This window comes from Dama dama, chromosome 8, assembly GCF_033118175.1.
Source record: "Dama dama isolate Ldn47 chromosome 8, ASM3311817v1, whole genome shotgun sequence".
Taxonomy (NCBI): Eukaryota; Metazoa; Chordata; class Mammalia; order Artiodactyla; family Cervidae; genus Dama; species Dama dama.
Window position 1 is genome coordinate 25,872,030 of NC_083688.1, and position 24,920 is coordinate 25,896,949.

The window sequence follows — 24,920 nt, forward strand, 5'->3', positions numbered from 1 at the left end:
GGTACCATCTTGGAGTTTCCAGCCCAATCCAGCTCCGTGTGAGACTATGTGGAGGAAAGGAACTACCCTAGTCAACCCATGATTTGTTAGAAAGAATTTTAAAAGTTGCTATTTTAAGGAAACTAAGCTTTAGGTTGGTTTATTAAGTAGCAAAAAATGAAACAGAATTGGTACTGAACATAAGGGGCTGCCATGGTGAAAAATAAAAGTACCAATGATTTTGGGACTGGTGGTAAGTAGAAGCTGGAAGGACCTCAAGGAGACTGTTGGTGAAGGTGTAAAATACAGTGAGATAATTTTTTTTTTTTTTTTGAAAGCTGGGGAAAAGAGGAGTTTGGTTATATCCCAGTAGAAAATAGTGAAACGTTGCCTGAGGAAACATGGGAGAAAAAGTAGTTAATGAACCAGTGGATCTGACAAAGGCTATTTCCAGAAAGAATATAGAAAATTACTTAGGCTATTGGCCAAAGCAAGTCTGAAGACCAGCCCAGATTCAAAGGCTTGAGAATGGACTTCACTTCCTATGAGAGTAGTGGAAACAAATCTGTGACCTCTGTTAATCCACCATAATGAATAGTTGATGTCTGAAGGGTATGTACAATCCCAGCAGGTAGTGTGAGAGAACCCCCCAGATAACCCTGAATCTGACTAACACATGAGAAAGAAAAGGTAAATGTATAAAACCCTTCCACCTTGAATAGAGTAATGGGTTGATTTAGTCTTTAATTAGGAGGGCTTGTCAATTCTGCAAACCTGCCCTTTGCTTCTTCTATTATCCCTGAAAGTAATCAAGCAGACCAGCCAGAATAATCACAGGTATAAATAGGACATTTGCTTCCACTAACAGAGAACAAACCAGGTTTATTGTTTCCTTGATGTTGAATTAAGGAGCTAGTCTGGTTTTTCCATTAAACAGAACTAAAATCCACAACTGAGCAAGTTACTAGGCTCTTCTTTAAACAAAAGGCCATCATTGTCAAGATACAGACTGTTTTATTTTTATCACAGGAAGAAATGTTAAGGTAGGTTAATGTCTTTAGAAATTATTTGTCCCAGAAAATCTCCCGTGCATTATACTGAAGTAGACTGAGAATTACGAGACATTAATCTGAAAGAAAGAGCCACTGCTGTCTTCTGCCATAACAAGAGACCATGGACTGTACCCCGCCAGGCTTCTCTGTCCAAGGAATTCTCCAGGCAAGGATATCGGAGTGGGGGTAGCCACTCCCTTCTCCAAGGAATCTTTCCGACCCAGGGATTGAACCTATGTCTCTTGCATTTCAGGCAGATTCTTTATCTATTGAGTCAGCAGGAAAGCCCAACAAGAGACCACGATTATAGCAAACTCCCCCCAAATACCTAAATAGTAGATTTTTTTGAGTCTTTTTAGATACTGTTACTTAACAGCTGGGTTCTTTTATGTTGCTTGTGTGTGTCCCAAAGATGGTCAGTATACCTTTGCTTGTAGTTTTTTTATTATTTATTTATTTAAAATTTTAAGGTTTTATTTAGTTTGTTACAATATTGTTTCTGCTTTCTGTTTTGGTTTTTTGGCTGCTTGACATGTGGAATCTTAGTTCCCTGATCAGGGATTGAACTCGTGTCCCCTGCATTGGAAGGTGAAGTCTTAACTACTGTACTGCCAGTTAAGTTCCTATTAAATATTTGTCCATGATCATTTGAAAGTTAATGAGAAAGCCCTGGGGGAAAAATCGGGATGCCCAGGAATCTTACATTTGGACGTTTCAGCCTATTTCCCTCCCCGCCCCCCGCCCCCCCTCCCCCATTTCTTTCCTGGTTTCATAACAACCCTCTGCGCAGAAAAAAAAGAAAAAAAAAAAAAAAATGAGGTCCTAGAGGCTGATGCTAGAGGCCAAATTCAAACTGGTGAGGGAAGAGATGGATAATAATAAGGGGTAAACTCTGATTGCCCAGATGGGTGTGTGCCTCTGCATTAATCTCCTAATAGAGAAGGAGCGAGGACCCTGACTTGACTTCTCTCAGATCCATTATTTCAGGGCTGGAAAAGATCTTAATAGATACTCCAAGAACTTCCAATCTGCTACCTCAATTTTTAAAAACACAGTGAAACTGCAGGGTGAACAAAGGCCATCAGCAATTCAGTGCATTCAGAAAAGCAAGTGTAGGAAGGACATGGAGTTCTGTAAAAAGTTGGTAGAAAAACTATTCTATTACTCACCCAGCTTTCCTAACCTACATTTCTTGCTCCATGAAAAGACAAACTATCTGCCTATCAGAGGGTTCTGATGAAACTTCCTGCCCTGATGGGTCCTGAGGTCACCAGTGGTCTGGAGCCACTATCTTGCCTCAGTTTAGTTCTGCTGTTCAGCCACAAAAAATCTTGATTCTAGTCGTGAGGCTCCCTCTAACACACTTGTAATAATGATATCTTGTGCTAGTCATTTCACCACTCCATCCCATTTTCCCATCTATAAATTGTAGATTACACTGCCTCTAGAACTAATATCCTATGATGCTGCACCTGGTCTGAGTTCTCCCAGGGACCCCAATTTTCCTTAACCATAGCCCAAAAGGCTTGAGCAGGAGATCAATGACTTCTTTTTTCTGTGATGTGCTCTTTGTTTTGTTTTGAACAGAAAAATCATTAACTCAGGTGAACAAAAGAATGCAGTTTTTCAAGAAAAATTAGCTTGAGTGTCTCACACAGGAGTTAGCTGATATTTCTACAATATACATTCTATTACAGTTCAAAATACTAACAATTGAATTTAACAATTTAACAATTGTGCACACAACAGAGTTGGAGGTAGAAATACCAGAACTACTGACTATGAATTTCTCCCCAACAGATCACAGTTATAACACATGTCTATTACCCAGTAGTAGGAATGATCTATGGCAAACATTACTCAACTGGCTGAAATGCCTTGTGTGCTTCCTTGGGTTTGGTGAAGTTACTGATGACTCTGAGTTTGGCTAGGGAGAAATGTGGGAGAATGTGCTTTTTTATTTACAGAACAGGGTTAGCTCACATAGTGAGGAAATATGCTTGTGGGTGACAGTTCCCAAGGGCAATATTATCAGAACAGAAAAAAAAAATACTGCATACAAATGATAAGTAAATATTGAAGCTGAGGAAGCAAATACAATCCCACACTTACCTGGTTTTATAGTGGAAAACTCAGCCAAGACAAGAGTTCAGTTTAGAGGGTGTTCATAAATGGTCCACTGCCCATCTGGATGAGGAAGCATTATTTTTCTTTCCAAACAAGTTTTTCCTGCTTTCTTATTTATCTATCTATCCATTCATTCATTTATTCATTTTTCTGTTAATCTTCTCTTGGATTTCCAGGCTCATAGCATGCAAGTTGTCCTCAATATTTCCTGTATCCTCCAGTGTAATGGATCTATGATTCTGTCTGAAATGACTTTCTTGTTCGCCCTTTTTCTCCCCTTTCACCACACTGATTGGCACCTCCATGAGTAAATGAACCCACAGCTGAAGTGTTCTGTTTTCGCAGGGCTCATGACTCTTGGCTTATATCTCTCCCATAATGTTTATCAAATGTTGCCTTGCTTTGGTTTGGTTTATACTCTAGTATTTTTTACATTCCCTACCGGATCATAAGTGGATGTCAGGCAACAGTTTCTTCACATTCACATTTCCATGGTATTTAGCTCTGTACCTGGTACACAATAGAGCCTGAATATATTTCACAAATTGATTTTAAAAGCTAACAAATTATTTCTCCAGATCCAAGAGGCCAATGGGGTAGAATGAGAGTAGCAGCAGGATGAAGTGTAACAATTTGAGCAGTGTTAATAATAATAATAACAACAATAATGACACATTGTTTGAGGGCTTTATAGATTCCAAGTTGTATATTAATCATAAATATGATTATACATAAGATTAATAAGAACAAATAAGCATGTTTGCTATTGTTGCAGATTATAAATTATTCTGCATATTAGAGAACTGAAGAGCAGAGAAATTAAGAACTTTGTTCAATGTCATATAGTCCATAAGCATGAGCATTAAATTTCAGAAGACTTGACTGCAGAACTCTCCATAAAAGTGGTAGGTTATTCTGTCCCTTAATCTCTCTAATTTTCACCTCCAGATCACAAAGGTCAAGCATGTTCTAGGGTATCTCATGTTCTCTTTCTCTTGCTTCTGCCAAACCTTTTGGACTCCCTGACCTTTGAACTAATTGCCCTGGAGCTATGCTAGGAGTCCAGGGCCGGAAAGTCCATGGGTAGTCAGTACTACCTCCCTTTCTTCAGTTATGCCTGCAAGTCTTGACATAGAGCCCTGAGTCTTGCCAGGCACGCATGGATTGGACAGGAAAGTTGGAATAACTGATCATCCCAGAATGGCTTCCCAATGATCTGACCTTTTGTGGGCAGAGTCTCCCAATACACACTCACACGAAGAACCACATATCAAATGATGGTGATAATGAAAACTGCAGCAGAGCAGAGGAAAGTGAGTGAAGGAGGCTCTTTTAAGTGGGTTGGTCAGAAAGGGACTCTCCCATAAAGTACAAATTAATATGAAGTAACCCCCCTGGTGGCGCAGACAGTAAGGATCTGCCTGCAATGCAGGAGACCAGGGTTTGATCCCTAGGCTGGGAAGATCCTCTGGAGAAGGGAATGGCTGCCTACTTCAGTATTCTTCCTGAAGAATTCCATGACAGAGGAGCCTGGCAGGCTGCAACCCATGGGGTCACAAAGAGTCAGACATGACTGAGAGACTAAGACAACAAAACATTTTAAAGGAAGCTTCCTGAACTTAAGGACAGCCTCTGATTTCAATAATTTCACTTCCTTTGGTGTGTGCTGTCTTAGGAAGAAGGGCCAATCATAATAAAAACGGAAATTTAGGAAAATACACACATTCACACATACAAGCACATATAAAGACACATAGACATAGATATAAAAATGCATAATGAATGGAAATTAACTGGATATGGACATTTCAAAAGTATTAAACAAAATGAAGATCTCCTGTTAATAAATTTGAGACAATTTGAGGTGTAGAAATCAGATGGAGGAGGAATTGAGGACAGGAGAACTTTTTCTACACTCCTGGGGTCAAGCCCTGGATTTTACCCTGTGCCACCCATGCCCAAAGACAGGCCTCCTCTAGACTGGTAGGTTTTCAGTTTGATATTCTTATAATGTGGGTTTTAGCTTTAAGTCACTCAAATAGACATTTCAGGGATATATGTTAAAGCAAATTCCAGTCTATTATTAAAACACCTGTTCAATCGTGAGACTGTTTCTGACATATGAGGGATTACAGGCTGGAGAAAGAAATGACAGTACAATTTATGAGTCGTCTCACAATTCAGTTTTGAGGAAACTAATTCCATGCATTTTCTGTCAAATTATTATTAGTAAAATTAATACAAGTCTTTCCCTTTAAACTTATAATTGCACCAAATGCTATTGATTAATTTCTTACATGTCACTTCTGGAACAAAGCAGAAAGACAGGAGAAAATAATTCATTTCCTTGAGTCATTCTCTGTGATGTAGACTCTGACAGTCAAATTTCTGTGACCATGTGGTCATTCACAGATAGGTGTCCATTTCATAAAAGCTCGGTCTCACCGTCTGTGCTGACAAAATACAAGGGAATCCAAACATGCTTTGTTACTCACCTTAATACATCTTAGTCTGACTCCATAGTGATTGTCTACAAACCTCTGTAATGAAACAGAGGAAAGCGATCAAGCCCAGTAACATGAGTATCCTTCCCTATGTGCATCAAGTCCATTAACAGGAACAGCTCAACAGCATAAATTTTAGGTCAATAGCTTTTAAAACATGGAGTCTATACCTCAGAAGTACTTTTCCCAGGTGAAGAAATGGAATAGAAAGTTGACAATGGGAGGCATATATTGAAAACTAAGGGGAACAAAGTGGTTTGATTATAGAATTCCATGCAAAAGAAAAAATTGAGCAGTTCACCTTTCTAATTTTATAGAGTGGTTTTCATCATCTCTAGCTCTCCTTTCTTCTATCTCTTCACAGGTCCAGTTTTGTGAATCACAAATTTGTGGTTAAGAATTGTTTCAGAATATGAACTGAAAGAATTTTGCCATGAAAGCAAGAAAGAAGGATTCTGAGTTACATCACAGTATAAAATCAGAAGTATTATGCGATTGGACTCAATTCTGGAACTCAGGTGTCCAAGAGACAGGTCAGAAAACCAAGTGGTGTGATCATATTAGAGGCTACGAAGATTCTAAACTTTTGGTTAAAGAGATAGGAGACTGGCCTTGAGAAGTCTCAATAATATTTTACATTAAAGGAAGTCTGAATCTTTGAAAGAGGAGAAAATGAATGTCATCCTGAGAGTGGGAATACTGAGGAAACTAGAAAAGTTGAAAGAAAAAGAAAAGAAGTGAAGAAACAAGTTGATAGTATAGCTGAAAGCAAATTTCAAATATCATTCTTTCAAGTACAGGGATTTTTTCACCATTTGTTCATTCCTATATTGAATGAATAAACATTCATTGAGTATTTACTCTGTCATGCAGTGTTCTAACACACTGGAGATACAATGAAGGATACAACTGAAAAAAATCCCTGCCTTCATGAAACTTACATACTAATGGGAAAAATAAACAGTGAATATTTGCATACATTTTAATATAGTATTAGATAGTGACAGGTGTCATGAAGAAAAATAAAATGAATCAATCTTGCCTGATGAATTAGTGGAACATCAAGAAGGCAGGGTAGCTGGAGAATAGTGAGTGGCAAAAATAGGTGAGTAGGTGAGACCAGGATCACGAGGTGTTGGTGTAGACTGTCTTAGGATCTTTGGATGCTATTTTAGTGTGATGGGAAGTAACTGGAGGAGTTTGAACAGGAACTTGGCATAGTGTGACTTACATTTGAAAAGGACACTCAAACTGCTAGTGGAGAGTAAGGGGGTAGAGATGGACAAGAGAGGAAGCAGGGAGACAAATTTGGAAGCCTTTGTCAAGTATCCAGGCCAAAGACGGTAGTGAACTGAATGGGATGGAAGATGGTAGAGTTGGTGAGAAATCACATTTGGGATCAATCTACCTATCTTTCATGCACGTATACATACATACGCATATACATACATGCACATATGTATATGTATACATATTCATACATACATACTGTACATATGTTCAACCTCTGGAAATCAAACTCCAAATGTGGTGTGGATTGCTTTGGGTAAAACACCTCAGAAGTGGTAAAGTCAAGGCTGATGCCAAGCCCACATCTGTACTGCTCAGGATGAAGCACTGATGAAGCATTAATGGAGTAGTGGGGTTACTTTGAACCAGACCAGTGCTTGAAGATAAGATGGTCTGGTAAGAGCTTTGAAATATATTTTGAAACTAGGATGAGCAGTGTTTGCTCATGGGTTAGATCTGGACAGCAAGAGAAAGAGAAGTGTCAGTGAGGTCTCCATGAATTTTTTTTTTTTTTTAAGATTTATTAATTTATTTCATTTTTTGGCCTGGAGTGGGTCTTCGCTGCTGCTTGTATAGGCTTTCTCTAGTTGCAGCAAATGAGGGTGACTCTTCATTGTGGTGCATGAGCTTCTCATTGTGGTAGCTTCTCTTATGGAACATGGGCTCTAGGTGCACGGACTTCAGTAGTTGCCGCGCCTAGACTCAGTAGTTGTGGCCTGGGGGCTCTAGAGCTCTGACCTAGTAGGTGTGGTGCATGGATTTAGCTGCTCTGTATATCAAACAAGAGTCCCCTGTGTTGCAAGGGGATTCTTAACCACTGAACCACCAGGGGAGCCTGTCTCCATGAATTTTATCTGAGTATCTGAACTAATGGTTTAGCAGTAGAATAAGTTGGAAAGTGTTAGGGAGGAGTATACTTATGAGGAAAGGCTAAGCATTTGGCTTTGAATATGCTGGGTTTGAGATGCTTCTTAAATAGCCATGAGGCAACACAGAAAGGCAACTAGAAATGGAATCTGGAGTGTAGGAAAGATGCTGGGGCTAGAGAAACAAATGTGGTAGTCATCAGTCTTGTAGATGGTATTTAACTCCATGGAATTAGATGAAATATTTTTGGAATAAGTGGAGCTAGAGAAGATACATAAGGATAACTCAAGCTTGGGGCCCTCTGAAATTTAGAAATTAGAAGTTCGAAGTGTCCAGCAATGGAGAGAAGAAAGAAAGAACTGTAAAGTAAAAATAAAACAAGAGAATTTTACTTTCCCAAAGTCAAGGAAAGAAAATATTTCCAGGGGGAAAATGAATAGCTTTGCTAAATGCTCTTCAGAAGTTAAGAAAGACACTGGCTGAAAATTGATGGTTGAGTTTGCCTGCGTAAGGTCCATTGGTGACCTTGAGAGAGTTTCAGTAGGAGGAGAATAGTGGAAGTGTTGAGGCAGAGCTTCCTGTGAGTGATTTTGAGGAGAATGGGTAATAGGATGATGGAGGAAGCTAATATAGACAACACTTTGAAATTTTGTTTTATAGGAGAGCTGAGAAATGATTTGGAATGTAGAGAGATTTTTTCAGTGGGTTTTGTCATACATTGATATGAATCAGCCATAAAAAGAAAGATTTTTAACAAAAGTCTTACAGTATTCTTGTGTACCAATTTTAAAGATCAAAAGTAGGAGAATTAATGATACTATAGAGAAGGGAGAAAATTACAAGCATAAGGTCTTTGAGTGAGAGGATAGGATGAGATCCAGAGAACAAGTGGAAATATTGGTCTTAAAATGGAGCCCAGACCATTCATTCATCTTAGCAGGAAGAAAGGCAGAGCATAAGGGAACAGAGGAGGCCAGGTGAAGTGTTGTTGGTTAGCAGGAAAAAGCATTCCCTTTTGAAAGCTTCTATTTTCTCAGTGAAATGAGAAGCCAAATCATCAACCAAGAGTGCATAGAGCAGAAAGGGTGTTTGAGGTTTGAGGGGTGAGGAACTATGTTACCTGGGGCTATGGGAGATAGGGGAATAAATCAACTATAGGGCTGCCTACCAGTGCTAAGAGTTCACTGGAGATTTGCTATCATAAATACAGAGTAAGCCCAGTCACCAGTCAACATGGCTGGTGTTTTCCTCTAGCAAAATTCAGCTATTTGATTACTGTTGTAGAATCTGAAAGGAATGGGGTTTAATTGTTCTGGAGTTTTTCTAGGTACAGAAGATTGAAGAAGAAAAGGGTAAGGGAATAGATCATGGTTGTAAAGGAGCATTTATAATAATGATCTATGAAATCTAAGCTAAGCAGGGAAGAATGAAGTATGAAGTGTGTGTGTGTGTGTGTGTGTGTGTGTGTGTGTGTGTGTGTGAGAGAGAGAGAGAGAGAGAGAGAGAGAGGTGTGGAGGACAGAGAGATGTGGAGAGGTACCAGTGTGATAATAGGTATTTATGGATCTCAGATCCTAGTAAGTCTGGTATTTTGAGTACTAGGAGGAGTGAGCTCAAAATATAGGAGAAAATGGTCAGAGAGTAGAGTAGAATATGTTAATTAAGATTTTGGAAATGGTACACCTATAGATAATAACAAAGTAGTACTAGAGAGATCAGGCACTGGTATGTTTCAAAAGTTTCCCAGGTAATACTAATGTGCCTCCAGAGCCAAGGACCACTGGTCTAAGGAATTGTATTTTAATTGGTATGAAGCAAGTCCTGAGCATTAGGAATTTATAAATATCTTCCAGATTTTTTTTTCATTTTTTTAAATTGCAATAAAGTACATGTAACTTAAAAGGAAAATATTTACATAAAATACCTTTTTCTATCCGTTCACAGCCTATTTTGTGCCTTTGTATCTAAACTGATCCTCTTGTAGGCAGCATATAGGTGGACAGTGTGTTTTATACATTCTGCCAAACTCTTTATCTTTTGATTGGAGAATTTAATCCACTTACATTTAAAATAATTACTGATAAGGAGGGACTGACTTCTGTCATTTTAGTATTGGTTTTCTATATGCCTTATACCCTTTTGTCTCTCATTTCTTATATTACTGTCTTATTTTTAGTTGCTATTTGAGGTAGTGAGCTGTTTAAACTTCTTTGTCATTTCTTTTCATGTAGATTCTATTGCCATTTGTTTTTGGTTATATAAATGTAATGTGGAAGTTACATTTAGTGTCCTAAAGTTAGACACTATAATTTGAATTTATACCAGCTTTACTTCAATAATATACAAAAAATCTAACTCTTTATGGCTCTATTCCCATCACTTTCTATTAGTGATGTCATAAAATTACACTTTTATACATTCAGTCAGTCAGTTCAGTTCAGTCGCTCAGTCGTGTCCGACTCTTTGCAACCCCATGAATCGCAGCACGCCAGGCCTCCCTGTCCGTCACCAACTCCTGGAGTTTACTCAAACTCATGCTCATCGAGTCGGTGGTGCCATCCAGCCATCTCATTCTCTGTCATCCCCTTCTCCTCCTGCCCCCAATCCCTCCCAGCATCGGGGTCTTTTCCAATGAGTCAACTCTTTGCATGAGGTGGCCAAAGTATTGGAGTTTCAGCTTCAGCATCAGTCCTTCCAATGAACACCCAGGACTGATCTCCTTTAGGATGGACTGGTTGGATCTCCTTGCAGTCCAAGGGACTCTCAAGAGTCTTCTCCAACACCACAGTTCAAAAGCATCAATTTTTTGGTGCTCAGCTTTCTTCACAGTCCAACTCTCACATCCATACACGACCACTGGAAAAACCATAGCCTGGACCAGATGGACCTTTGTTGGCAAAGTAATGTCTCTGCTTTCTAATATGCTGTCTAGGTTGGTCATAACTTTCCTTTCAAGGAGTAAGCGTCTTTTAATTTCATGGCTGCAGTCACCATCTTCAGTGATTTTGGAGCCCCAAAAAATAAAGTCTGACACTGTTTCTACTGTCTCTCTATCTATTTTCCATGAGGTGATGGGACCAGATGCCATGATCTTATGTACCCCTAAATGTAGTTTAATTTTTTAAAAGTGTTGGTCTTATAATTATTGTATAGAAAACAAGATTTGTAGTTAACAAATCAAAGATGCAATGATATTAGCTTTCAGACTAGTAGTTGTATTGTTTTCTTTAAATGTACTAGTCTCTTGAATGGGCTTTCCTGGTGGCTCAAATGGTAAAGAATCTACCTGCAATGCAGGAGACCTGGGTTTGATCCCTGGGTCAAGAAGATCTCCTGGAGATGGTAATGGCAACCCATACCAGTATTCTTGCCTGGGAAATCACATGGACAAGTGGGTTTGTGATGTGGGCTGGTGGGCTACAGTCTATGGGATCACAAAGAGTCAGACATGACTGAGCTACTAACACTTCCACTTCCATTTTGTTTCCTTGAATAGTGTAGAAAATATATTGCAGTTACAAACCATTGTTGCAATAATAGTAGATTTTATAATTGCCATGCATTTACCTTTATTGAGATCATTAATCTCCATATGGCTTTGTATGTCTTTTTATTTTACCTTTGTGAACTTCTTACAGAGCAGGTCTAGTGATCACAAACTTCTTCAGCTTTTGTTTATCCAAGAGCAATTTCACCCTTGCTTTTGAAGAAGAGTTTTGTCAGATATAGGATTCTTGATTGACAGTTTATTATTTATCCGTTTAGCATTTTGACTCTATCAACACAATCTCTTCTGGGTTCCAAAATTTCTGATCAGAAATCTATTAATAATCTTATTGAGGGACACTTGGATGTGACAATCTGCTTCTCTCTTGATGCTTTCAAGATTCTCCCTTTGTCTTTTGTGATTTTGATTATAATATGTCTCAATGTGGATGTCTTTGAGTTTATTTTACTCCCAAATCTGTTTGGCGTCTTAGTTATTTATATTCATGTTTTTCATCAAATTTGGGAAGTTTTCAGTAATGATTTCTTCAAATCTTCCCTCCGCCTCTTTCTTTTTATCTTCTTAGTGACTCCCAAAATGTGTGTGCTGATCCACTTGACTGTTCCATGGATCTCTCAGGCTCTTTTCACATTTCCTTTTTGTTCCTGTCCCTCAGATCCAGTAATTTTCATTGTCCGAAAATGGCAATTTTCATCTTTAAGTTTGCTAATTCTTTCTGCCTGCTCAAATCTGCCTCTGAATCCCTCTAGTGAATTTTTCATTGTAGTTATTCTACTTTTCCACCCCAGATTTTTTTTCATGTTTTATGTCTCTTTATTGCTATTTCTATTTTATTCATACATCTTTTTCTTGACTTTCTTCATGCTTTCCTTTAGTTCTTTGAATATTTATGACAACCATTTTAAAGTATTTTTCTAGTATATGTGACATTACATTTTTTTCAGGGACAGTTGCTGATGTCTGTTTTTCTTTGAATGGGCCATACTCTCCTATTTCTTTGTATGCTTTGTAATTTTTGTTCAAAAGTGAACATTCATATCTAATAATGTGGTAACTCTGGAAGTCAGAGGGTTTCCCTGCCTCAGGGCTTGCTGGTTTTTGCTCTTGGGTGTTGGGGAGGAGTATCGTTCTAGGCTGTCTCTATGCTGAGGATCAGCCTGAGTGATAAACTTAAGGTTTTCCCAGGTTTTTCTGAGTGTTTTCCTGGACTAGGACGATCACTTTCTAATTTTCCCTGTGCGTGCATGCTCAGTTGCTTCAGTCATGTTCTGTTTGACTGTAGCCTACTGTAGCCTACAGCCTACGGACTGTAGCCTGCCAGGCTCCTCTGTCCATGGGATTCTCCAGGTAAGAATACTGGAGTGGGTGCCATGTCCGCCTCCAGGGATCTTCCCGACTTGCATCTCATGTCTCCTGCAATGGCGGGTGGGTTCCTTACCTGTAGTGCCACCTGGAATCTCATGCGTTTTAATGTCTGGTTCCCAAAAAAGGAAAAAAGAGAAAAATGAAGAGGGAGCAAAAAGCACTGGCCTTTTAAATCCCTTAGAAGTCATTTCAGCCTGTGGGAGTGGAGTCGGCAGCAATGAGGGAAAAGGCAACAAAATCAGCCACCTGCTTCTTCATCTGCCCTTCTGTGATCAGAAGCAGCAACCAGCAATCACAGCACATATTCTTGACATCTGGAAGACAGAGACCTTTTTGCCCACCCTGGCTCCTTCAAGCTGTGTGCAAGCTGCTCCAGGAACCGTGCACAGCTGCCTACCATGGGGCTGAGGGCTGGGATAGGTAAGTGCTATTGTGCCAAGAGCTGAAATTGACCAAAATAAGTCTAGATTTACCCTCCAAGTCTTCTCCTGGATGTTGTAAGGTTTCAATAGATTCCAGAGTTCCAAAATAATTATATCAGATAGATTTTTGCCAGTGCAATTATTGTCTACGTGAAGAGAAAGAGTCCTGGTGCTTACTACTCTCCCGCTTTCCCAGAATCCTCTCATTCAGGTTATATTCAACATAAATTAAAAAAAAAAAATCTAAAGAATTTGTTAAAGCAAGATTTCTGGACCTACCTCCAGAGTTTCTAATTCATTAGGTTTAGTTGATGCTGCTAGTGTTGGTCCAGAGACCACACTTTAAGAACCAAGGTTGTAGACTAGAGTATTAACTCTGGGAGTATGTAGGATAGATGAGTAATCTTTCCAAATTTTACTGTGCATATCAATTATCTGAGATTTGATAAAAAGCAGAATTTGATTCCATAGAAGGAGACTGTGGTCTGAGATTCTGTGTGTTTCATAATTGATCTCATGCAGCTGCTAGTCTGAAGATCATACTTTTGAGTAGCTGGAGATAGAGTATGAAATAATAGGTGAACTAACAGGTGAGAGCTTTTGATGAAAGAAGCAACAGATATTTATTCAATCCCTATTCTGTATGCCAAGCATTGTGGTGTTCTCTGCCAAAAATTTAAATATGAAAGGCAGAAACTTACTAAATATATTCTATGCTTCATTAAGTGTCCTTGCTTGATTATAAAAATGACATGTTGGTGTTAGTGATATGGTGCTTCATTCTCAAACTTTTTCCATGTAGAATTTCCATATGTAGAGAAGACTGAATACTTAACCCTATTTGACTATTAGGTGAGTTCATGCAATTACCTGCATGTTAGATGTGACTTTAAATTTTGTGTCTTATGTGGAGCCTTACACTAGAGTCACAGGCATGGAGCCCTGTACCAAGGTCACAGGACAAAAATTTCATGAACTGAACGAGCCGCATAGCAACTGTTGCCATGAGCCTCTGGATCTAAACTGGCCAGTTCTCTGACCCTATATTAAGTGAAATACCCATCCTATTAACCAATCACCTAATGCCACCATTCCAGGAGGAATTTTCTGTCGTGAGGCTATAAAAATTGGCTAGAAGGGTCAGCTTTCCCTTGGGCCAGCCTGCTGTTCTACCAGTGTCTCCCACTCTAACAAACTTTATTCTCCTCTCATTCTGCCTCATGTCTGGAAATTCTTATCCAGCCTGCACATAGACCATGACATTTTATCTTAAAAAGCTATATAAGTTTTACTTGTTAAGCCATAATGCCTGTTTTATAGAAAAAATTTCCCTAATATCTTAAAAAATAATATTCAAGGAAATATTAATCTTGCATTAAAAGAGACAAATGTCCTTAAATTAACTTTAAGAAAAATTAATACTCAAAGAAGGTTTGTCTTGTCCTCTGGTTTTATTTTTCTCTTGGAGTGTGTGCAGTCAGTATAAGAATCACCTTCGTAGCAAAAAAGACATAAGACATGACAGAGCCACTGTTAAAAAAACACCAACACAGACTCAGTAAGTGAGCTCAGTCTGGCTTCAACACTGTCAACTTTGTAACTGGTTTCTGAAGAGTTCCTTAATCTCTCTATATACACCTTAGTTCTCAGACTGAATAGAAAAATTCAAATAGTATTTACCTAATCGAACTTTTGTGGGGATTAAATGAGGTATTTATGTTTAATCTTCAGCACAGTGTCTGACATAAATGGTTTATTCAACGTTAGCTATTACTATTGTTACTACTTAGGGTAATAAGTATATCTGGATTCAAGTCTTGCCCCCCAAAAGAGCACATTTTCTAGACTTGGAGCTGGCCGTATCTCTTTTTAGGATATCAGTTTTCTTCTCTGAAAAATGAGAAGAGAGTCAAGAGCTCTGTGGTTCTCAAACTTTATCCAGCATCACAGTCCTCTGAAGTTTCTGACTCCGCAGCTCTGTAGTGAGATTTGGGCACTTGCATTACTAGTAAGTTCATTCTATCTTCTATTGATATTTAGCAGAGGGTCAACAACATGTGCAATCATGTTCAGGAATTAGAGAAATGAGAGAATTTAAAGAATGCACAGTTAAAGAACTCTATGGCTGAAAAGAGTCCCAGTGGTTATTTATAGAAGAGATAAGATGCTCAGAGAAGAGCAGCTATGGTCCAAGTTAATGAAAATCTGGAACTAACACCCTGATTTGGACCCCGTTTCTGTTTGTTTCTCCGTGGTTCAAGAATCCGCCTACAGTGCAGGAAATGCAGGAGACTAAAAGATACCCTGGAGGAGAAATGGCAGCCTGCTACAGTGTCCTTGCCTGGGAAATCCCATGGACAGAGAATCCTGGCAGACTACAGTCCATCAGGTCCCAAACAGTCAGACATGACTGAGCACGCACGGTTGTGATTGCCACCCTACTGCTGCCTTCAGCTCACACAGCACCTGCAAAGCCATCTTTAATACCTTAGACCAGCTTTAAGCAGTGCTTCATCAGCTATCCCTAGCCAGAGGGTACAAATGGGATAGCAATAAAAAATAATAATTAGCATTTATTGGGTCTTTCCCATATACCAGGAACACAGACATAAACTATACCCCTGTGGCTGTTACCAGCATTTGCCATTCAGTATCATTAGCAACTTCTGAAATCCTCTGAGATATCTCATGTGTGGACACAGACAAGCTGGTATCTTTGACATGCCTTTTTTTCCTTGCTTCAGGCTCCTTCAGTGATATTGGTTGCTCAAGTTATCTATGGAGGCTTGGCTCCCTTCATTAGGAAGATGCTTCATTTCCAACCTGAGGACTTTGCCCTAAAATTCTGATGAGCTGGGTACCCCACCATCACAAGTGCAGCCATGGTTGCTGAAGCCTGCTTGTGTTTCAGACAAATAGTGGAGGACCCAAGAGGTGTCCGTCGAACTTCAAGGGCTCCTGCTGCCTCAGAGAGATACACCCTCAAGGAGATATGGCTATCTAGCATTCTCATTCAAACAGACTTTGAATTTCTGAGCCAGATGTAGATGGTGGGGAAAATGATAAATGGTCTTCCTTCTTTCTTTCAGTTCTACTGGTTTATTCACTGTCTTTTTAATATTTAAACATTTGTTGGCTGCTGCTGCTGCTGCTAAGCCGCTTCATTTGTGTCCAACTCTGTGTGACCCTATGGACAGCAGCCCACCAGGCTCCTCTGTCCACAGGATTCTCTAGGCAAGAATACTGGAGTGGGCTGCCATTTCCTTCTCCTATATGTTGGCTACCAATTGCCTTTCTCAATTTAGCATCATCAGCTTGATTTAGAGGGAATCCCCTTAAGAGTCTGGCACTCCTTGAGCTTTGGATGGTTGCATTTTGGCTCTTATGATTTACAAATATGCTAGTGAGAACTGAAAGGGGCTGAATCAAAGGAATGCTTAGCCACTTTTGTTAACTTTTTATTTGAATGCATTTTTGAATTACAGAAAAGCTGCAGAGAATAGTATGATGTTTGCTCATATGCCTCACCCAGCTTCCACTATTGTTATTATCTTAAGTTACCGTCGTACAATGATCAGTACCAGGAAATGAGCCTTGGTCAGTACTACTAACTAAACTGCAACTTATTTGGATTTCCCTAGTTTTTCCACTAATGTACTGTTTCTTTTCTAAGGCTGTATGCAGGGTCTGAAATTTCCTTTTCTTTCTTTAGTCTCCTCCATTCTCTAATATTCCTCAGTCGTTCCTGTCTTTCATGATGTTGACACTTTAGAAGAGTATTGATTATTTATTCTCTTTCTAATTTTGGATCTGATGTGTTCTCCCGTTATGATGAAGTTTTAGTTTTCTTGGCAAAAGCGATGTTATGTTCTTCTCATTGTTTCATATCAAGGGGTTCATGATGCTGAATTTTCTTGTTCTTGGTAGTGTTAACCTTGATTCCTCATAAAGAAAGGTGAGGTAGGATCTGCCGGTTTCTTTACAGAGTTATAATCTTTCCTTTTTGTAATTCATAAATGTCATAGGGAACAGACTATGAGACAATACATACATACATCATCCCTCCACAAACTTTTATCCATCAGTTTGTTTTTTTTTTAATATCCATCAGTTTTAATATTAGCTGATCTTAAGCACACGTTAGTTGATCTTGTCTGCAATAATTACGGTGACATTTGCCTAATCACGATTGTCTGTTTTTCTCTTTCTCTCTGCTTTATCATTTGTAATTCTTTGTAAGGAAAAATTCACTCTGTCCTTTATAGCTATTCATGCTTTATTCTGTGGGTTAGATATTCAATACACTCTTTATATTGTTTCTCTATATGTTCCACTTTGGTCTTTGCAAAGTCCTTTGAGTTGTTTCCTATGTCAGAAAGTACTTTTAATGGAAATTAGCATGAATATTATTCCTTCTAAATTGTAGATTGCACTTCTACAGTATAATAATCTCCTGAGGGGACTGTTAAAATATAATCCTTGTCTCCATTCCTAAAATCTGATTCCAAGGATGGGGTTTAGACCCTGTAATCTGCACTTTAAGAAAATGTATAATGGATTGTTAAACTAATGGGCCACAGAAAACACCTGAGGAACACTGTTTCAGAGACAATGTTTCAATATATATTTTCCAGCCTTTTGTATACATATACCTTTATTTGTATTTATCTATCTACCTAATATACATACACAATTTGTACTAAATATTCTGTTTTATAATATGCTTTGTTTTCACTCAATAATTTCCTGAAAGTTTTTGCATGATGAAGAGTATGCGTCTTCATTACACTTTTCAATAGCTGCTATATTTTACGCATCATAATTGATTAGATTTTTTATCATGATAAATAATGCTATTGACATATAGCTCATATATAACCAATTATTTCTTCAGAGTAAATTTGTAGAATGATGCTGCCTCAGAAGTTATTTACATGGTTAAGGCTTTGGAAATCTATTGTCGATTTGCCTCCTATTGACAGTAGATGAGAGTGCTCCTCCCTGCCCGCTGCCCACATTTTTATCAGTCATTAGTCATGTTCATTTTGTAAAATTGGTAGCCAGAGAAAAGCACTTAGTTGTTATTTGAAAGTCTTTTATTTTAAATGACGTTAACTTTTTTAATGCTTTTATCGGTCATTTATATTTCTTCTTATCGAAGTTAAATTGAAACTCTCCCTCTTGATCAAAGAAGCTAAGTGGGGAAGACTTGGTTTTAAGAAGACTGACTTTGTGACAAAATAAAGCACTGATTGTGCTACTGAGAGTTGAATGGAGGGTTGCATATCTGCTCAGCTACTAAAAAACATCAGACAAAAAAGGTGCTCCTATGTGTACCCTGGCATGGCGTTTTTGTACTGCTTTATTTGCCTATTTATTTGGCTGCCTCTTAAGTTAAGAATGGACCATCTCTTAAAAGCAGAACTTTATCTTGCTTGATTTGTAAATCAATATCCATCTAGTAGACTCTGGCATTGGGTTGCATTCCAAGTACATATTAGCTGGAAGAATATAAGAATATCCCCACTGATAGTGAAACATCTCAGGTCATCCTTGACTAGGAGAGGGATATCATCCACTTTACTGATTCAATGTTAGAAGTAATAGTGTTTTTTTTTTCCTTCTAAAATCTGTCATTTGTCTTGTTGCCTAGATTGTCTGCTGGCTTCAGTTTTTCTGTTTTATCATTTATGTCTTGCCTATTCTAAAAAAAAAAAAAGATGTTTTGTCAGTTAAAAATAATTAAATAAACTTTTTAAATTAAAGGACAGTTTCCAGGAACTTAAGGCAATATAATTTAGTTTTAAGATTTCTGAGAGCCAAGAAAAAAGGTAAACATGTTAAGCTGTATAATTTTTATTGCCTCTAAGAGGAAACTCAGTGGGGAAAAACTAGTGGAAAAAGCAGTTAATCACCAGGATCATTATGTAAAAGATACATCAGATACCTTAAAAAAATGTCTTCTACACCAGTTTGTAAGAAAAAGAAAATGACACATACATAAACAATGTTATACACACAGTTCTACATGTAGACCAAAATACATTTTATCTTTCTTTGACTGCAGAGTTGTATAGACTAATTCAGTAAGCACATTTTAACAGAATATAGTCCAGGTATATTGCTGTCTGAATATCCAGATGTATATAGAAGTAGAGCTCAGAAAACCCAGAACCACAGCAGATAAGAGAACTGGGACACAGGTTATCTTGTGGGGGTGCTAACCTAGGATGGGGCTTCTCTGATGGCTCAGTGGATAAAGAATCTGCCTGCAATGCAGGAGAGCAGGAGACATGGGTTCAATCCCTGGGTCAGGAAGATTCCCTGGAGGAGGAAAATCGCAACCCACTCCAATATGCTTGCCTGAAGAAGCCCATGGATGAGGAACCTGGTGGGCTACAGTCCATAATGTCACAAAGAGGCAGACATGACTGAGTGACTAAGCATACCAATACAACATCCTAGCAGGTTCAGGTGTATGAATAAGCTTCAAGAAGCCTGTGCATTTGCCCAAATTCTTTTTAATACTTAGATATTTTCTGGGGGAAAAGGCCTCTATCTGCCTCATATTTTCAAAGATTGGTCATTGATCCAGCTTGCTTTAGAACTACCTAGTCCAAGTAAAGAAAAGCTCCCAAATCATTTTCATTTGATTTAAATGTGATGCTTTCTGGATTATTTAAAAACTTTCCTTCCCTAAGCTAAAAATTAGGAGGACATATCATGGGATTTTTCTGGGAAGAGTCCAGGGTGACAGGGGAAGTAAGAATAGGATTGATGCTCTGGGCTTGCATAACTAAGCATGCAGATGATGTTGGGGAGCTGATGGATGCCCAGCATTGGCTTTTCAGGTGGGTCCCTGCTTATGGAGTCACTCCAGGTCATAAATTGCAATCGCTTCCCTCCTTTTCTAATTTCAAAATCTCTCATTAAAAATTTATAGTGGGAAGTCATCCAGCTATTTATGACTATGTCTAGACAACTGAAAAACAGCAGACGGTGGCAGGGTCGATTCAGGGCTTTCACTTGTCTTGGTGACCAGTTCAGATCAGGGCAGAGTTGATCAGATCAATTAAGTGGAAATCAGATGTTAATGCCACCAGAGCAATTGACCGAGGGAGAAAAACTGATCATCCCCTCTGGGAGTGGCAGGGGCCACTATTGCATATCCACTCTTTTGTTTGCAAGCATTTGTCAACAGTGTCACGCTGTCTGTCTGGGCTGGCATCACAGAATCCCACAGACTGGGTGGCTTAAACAAAGGAAATGTATTGTCTTACAATTCTGGAAGCTGCAGGTTCCAGATTAAGGTGTGTCAGCGTTAGTTTCTAGTGAGAACTCTCTCCTTGGTTCTGTACAGCTGCCTTCTCCCTGCGTCTCACATGATCTTTTCTCCCTGCTCAAGTAGAAAGACATCTCTCTGTATCTTCTTTGTCTTATCAGGTAAGGCCCCAGTCTTATCAGATTAGGCTCCCACTCTTGTGGCTTTATTTAACCTTAATTACCTCTCTAAAGGTCCTATCTCTGAAAACAGTCATACTGGGGGCTAGGGCTTCACATATGAGTCTGGGTGGACACAATTCAGTCCCCATCAATCACGGATGAAGTAGGGCAAGGCGTGTTGAAAGCTGGCTGTGCAAGTAAGGTGACACCTCATTGTTTTTAGACAAGGTGCCTTCATTACCTCGGTGACAGTGAGACCTGTTAGTCACCTTTCTTTGGGAGGGATTATTAGTTGGCATTCATAGCTTGCTCAGAAACAGTCTATCCTTTTTTGATATTGTTACTGACAAAACACCTGGAGAGAGGCAGAAAACACTTAGGACATGGAAGGCGAAAGATGGGCAAGGATGAATTTTGTGACCACTGCAGAATTCCTGCTTATATAAACAGAAGCTACATAATAAGGTCTTATACTCTGTGTCACCTGGTGTGAAGAACTGACTCATTAGAAAAGACCCTGATACTGGGAAAGATTGAAGCAGGAGGAAAAGGGGACGACAGAGGATGAGATGGTTGGATGGCATCACCGACTCAATGGACATGAGCTTGAGCAAGGTCCAGGCAGGAGTTGGTGGTGGACAGGGAAACCTGGCGTGCTGCAGTCCATGGGGTTGCAGACACAACTGAGCGCCTGAACTGACTGAACAGAATCTGTGTCAGTGGATCTAGGCTACAGCAATGAGAGAATCTATGGTTCAGTGTCCAGATTCTTCCTATTACAGAGCATGCATTTGTTTGCTTGTGGGATTAATGGGGACATGGCAAATTGGAGGATGGTGGAAGCACAGGGCTTTTTCAGCTTGTGTGTGACAAAAATATGGGATTCTTGCATTTTAGAAATGGCAGACTTACAGGATTGAAGAATACTAACAGTCCTCTGTGTTTTTTTTTTTTTTTTTTTTTTTTTGGAGCTTTGAAGCAAGGAGACTCTTACATACAGTTAGTGCCTAACCAAGATTGACACCAGGTGTGGACACCTGGACTTCGCAAGGCTGGCCAGAGTCTCTCTCCTACAGATTTGGAACTGGAACCAAAAGAAATTGGTTAATTGTTGCTGATGTCTGGCCCTAAGGGTATATAAACACAGGAGCTATGAGGAAATTATATCCAAATGGACCCAGTGAAAGCTGTTGGCAGAAATAGAAGATTGAATTAGGTATGCATAAAATAGCAGAGATAGATTATGCAGAAGGAGAGAGAGAGGGAGAGAGCTAGAGAGAAGAGAGATAGAGAAGCAGAGACTGAGGAGTAATAGTTCAGTTCCTTATGGATTCAAAAGTTAAATCTGATTTGCATGGCCTTGTCTGCAGGTAGGAGAAATTCATAGAACAGCAGGAAGACTATTGTTGTGAGTTTTGGAAATCTCCAAATGATTTTTAATTATGCTACAGTTTAGACTCTTGTCTAATCTTTATTTTACTAAACAATACTGCCTTCTAGAACACAGATGAAGCTATAGACTCTGTTGTTTAATCCTGAAGGTGTATTTCAGCATAAAAAATATTAACATTTGCAATGAAATCCTTTCAAAATATCTCAAGATATTTCTATATAAATCCCAGGAATATTTTTAAAAATATCTTTATTTTTTTCTTTCTGGTCCACTGTTCTCACATGCCACAGCTGTTCCCATGCATCTTGCTCCAATAACCTGCTTCTCGAAAAAACCCTTTTGCCCTTCACCTAACAGCCTCCTGAGACTCCCTTCACTACTTTTTTTTTTTTCTTTTTAGTTACAAATGCAAGAAATTTCTGGAAGAATAAGAAGGAAGAGAGAATGAGAGAGTTAAGATAAAATTCTCCTAATCTTATACAGAGGAAAGGCAAAGACTACAAACACTTTACTTTTGTCATTTGTGTTCCTGGAGACCACTCTATTATTCTTGGATTTCCCTGATGGCTCAGATGGGAAAGGATCTGCCTGCAATGTGGGAGACCTGGGTTCATCCCCTGGGTTGGGAAGGTTCCCTGGAGGAGGGCATGACAACCCACTCCAGTATTCTTGCCTGAAGAACCCCCATGGACAGAGGAGCCTGGCGGGCTAAGAGGGCCGCAAAGTGTTGATCATGACTGAGAGGCTAAGCACAGCACAGTCCAGACTTGTAGTAACATATAAAATGATGATAAAATCTTAGAATTTTATCTGAGAAAGACTTCTGAAATCTTTAAATATAGACAACAATTCTACAAATGAAGACACTTGGCCTGGGATTTGAAAATCACCTTCATAAAGTTACACCTCTAAATAACAACAACTGAATATATGAATGTGTCAGAAGAACAAAACACTGAACTCCACATATAATTGTCCAGTGCTGAACCAAGAGTGAATTTGCAGATAATTTCTTTAGCTTCCTTACTTTGTAGTGAGTACTCTGCTGGTTAAGAAAATCAAGTGACTTACCCTGGGTCTGAAATCTAATTAGGATTGGAGCTAAAACTTTACCTTGTTCTCAAAGTGCTTTGAGGAATGGTTTTATCCCCTTAGATAGTTGGCTTCCAAACATTTTATTATTTTTTAATTTTAAAAATGAATTCATTGTTTAAACAAATTAATATGAGAAATTCTAATGGATAATACTGATAATTCCTTGAATGAGACAGTGTTTGACAGTTTCCCCAACACACACACACACACACACACACACACACACACACAAACACGAGTCCTATCTGCTTACCATCATTATACAACTTGTAGTCCCTAGGGGGACTGAGAAACCTCCAGATCTCTGTAAAGCAGAGTTTGGAAACCCTACTTGGAAACTAGTAGCTCAGAAGGTAAAGAATTGGCCTGCAATGCAGGAAACCCAAGTTTGACCCCTGGGTTGGAAAGATTCCCTGAAGAAGGGGATGGCTACACACTCCAGTGTTCTTGCCTGGAGAATTCCATGGACAGAGGAGCTTGACGGCCTATAGTCTGTGGGGTCACAAAGAGTCGGACATGACTGAACAACTAACTAACACTTTCACCTCATTTTCACTTGGAAACACTCACACATGCCAAGACACTCTCTCCATTTATGAAATTTGGGAGAATTCAGGCTTTATAAAGAGAATAGAGCAAAGAGAAAATACATTTGCTCCAAAAGGTAACACTACAAATTTACAGACAAAACAGCATAGAACAAAGAGGAGTAAAATAGATAAGATGGAAGAGGAGATCGAAAATTACCCTGAGATCTGGTCTAGGGGATGTTAAAAATCATTATCTATTTATCTTCCAAAGAGGTAGAAATGTATGAACTTGATCAGTTAGACTGAAGATCCATCACTAATTGATAGATGTTGGGACAAGAAAACAGATTGTCATTCTTCCCCAACATACTGGTCAGACACCAATCATTTCACTAACTCCCAAGGTACTTCCTAATTCTCCAAATATCTTTGCATTGTAGGGATCTGCTGACTTTATTAAGAAACAGAGATATCTTCTTGCAAGCCTATGTTTGTTCTTCTAAAGTCTTGCTCATAACCCTAAAAAGGAATTTCCTGGACTTTCCAAATACTGAAAACACAGATTGGGTTAATGCATTTTAGGAGAAGGATTAACTGAGGAAATTTAACAATCTATTACAAATGAGAGGCAAATTTTAAGCAATGGAGTCAAAACGAAGAATAAGGGGATAACATTTCTTTTATGACTCGTAAGTGGAAGAGTTCCAAAGCTGGCTTTCCCTTAGTCATAACCATCTGTCAAATATTATACTGAAGGTCTATTCTAATAATGTTCTTAAACTACTTTTGAATATGAAATGTCACTGGGATTGGAAATAGAGATTTTTCTGAAATTAAGTTTTCATATTTATCCCCATATATTAAAAACAACAATGAGCCTAAATCATGACTTAAAAATTAAAAAATGGAAAGAATTAAAAAATGTTTTAAAGTCCTAAATACATATTTTCTATGAATAAGAATGCACTCTTTCTGATTAATATAAAAAAAGAAAAAATATTTTTTACAGTCACTAAAAAAGTTAACAAAGCACAAAAAGAAATCAAAGTAGTTTAAATTTAAACCTGAAAAGAAACAATTCTAATGTCAGACTAGAAAAGAGAGATATAGGATGTATTTTCAATAAGAGATTTTTATTTACTATTTTAAAATTTTAAGGACTGTAAAGTAGAAACAGGCCTACCTGAAACTCAGACTAAAAAAAATCTGCTGAATAATCCTGTTTCTAATATATTCTCATTTTATCTACATTAAAATATTCTTATAAAGAGAAGGAAGTTATTATTGTGCTAATCTTGCCCTCCTTTTAGAGTTCTTAAGTACTCTGGATAAAGGTTTTATAGAA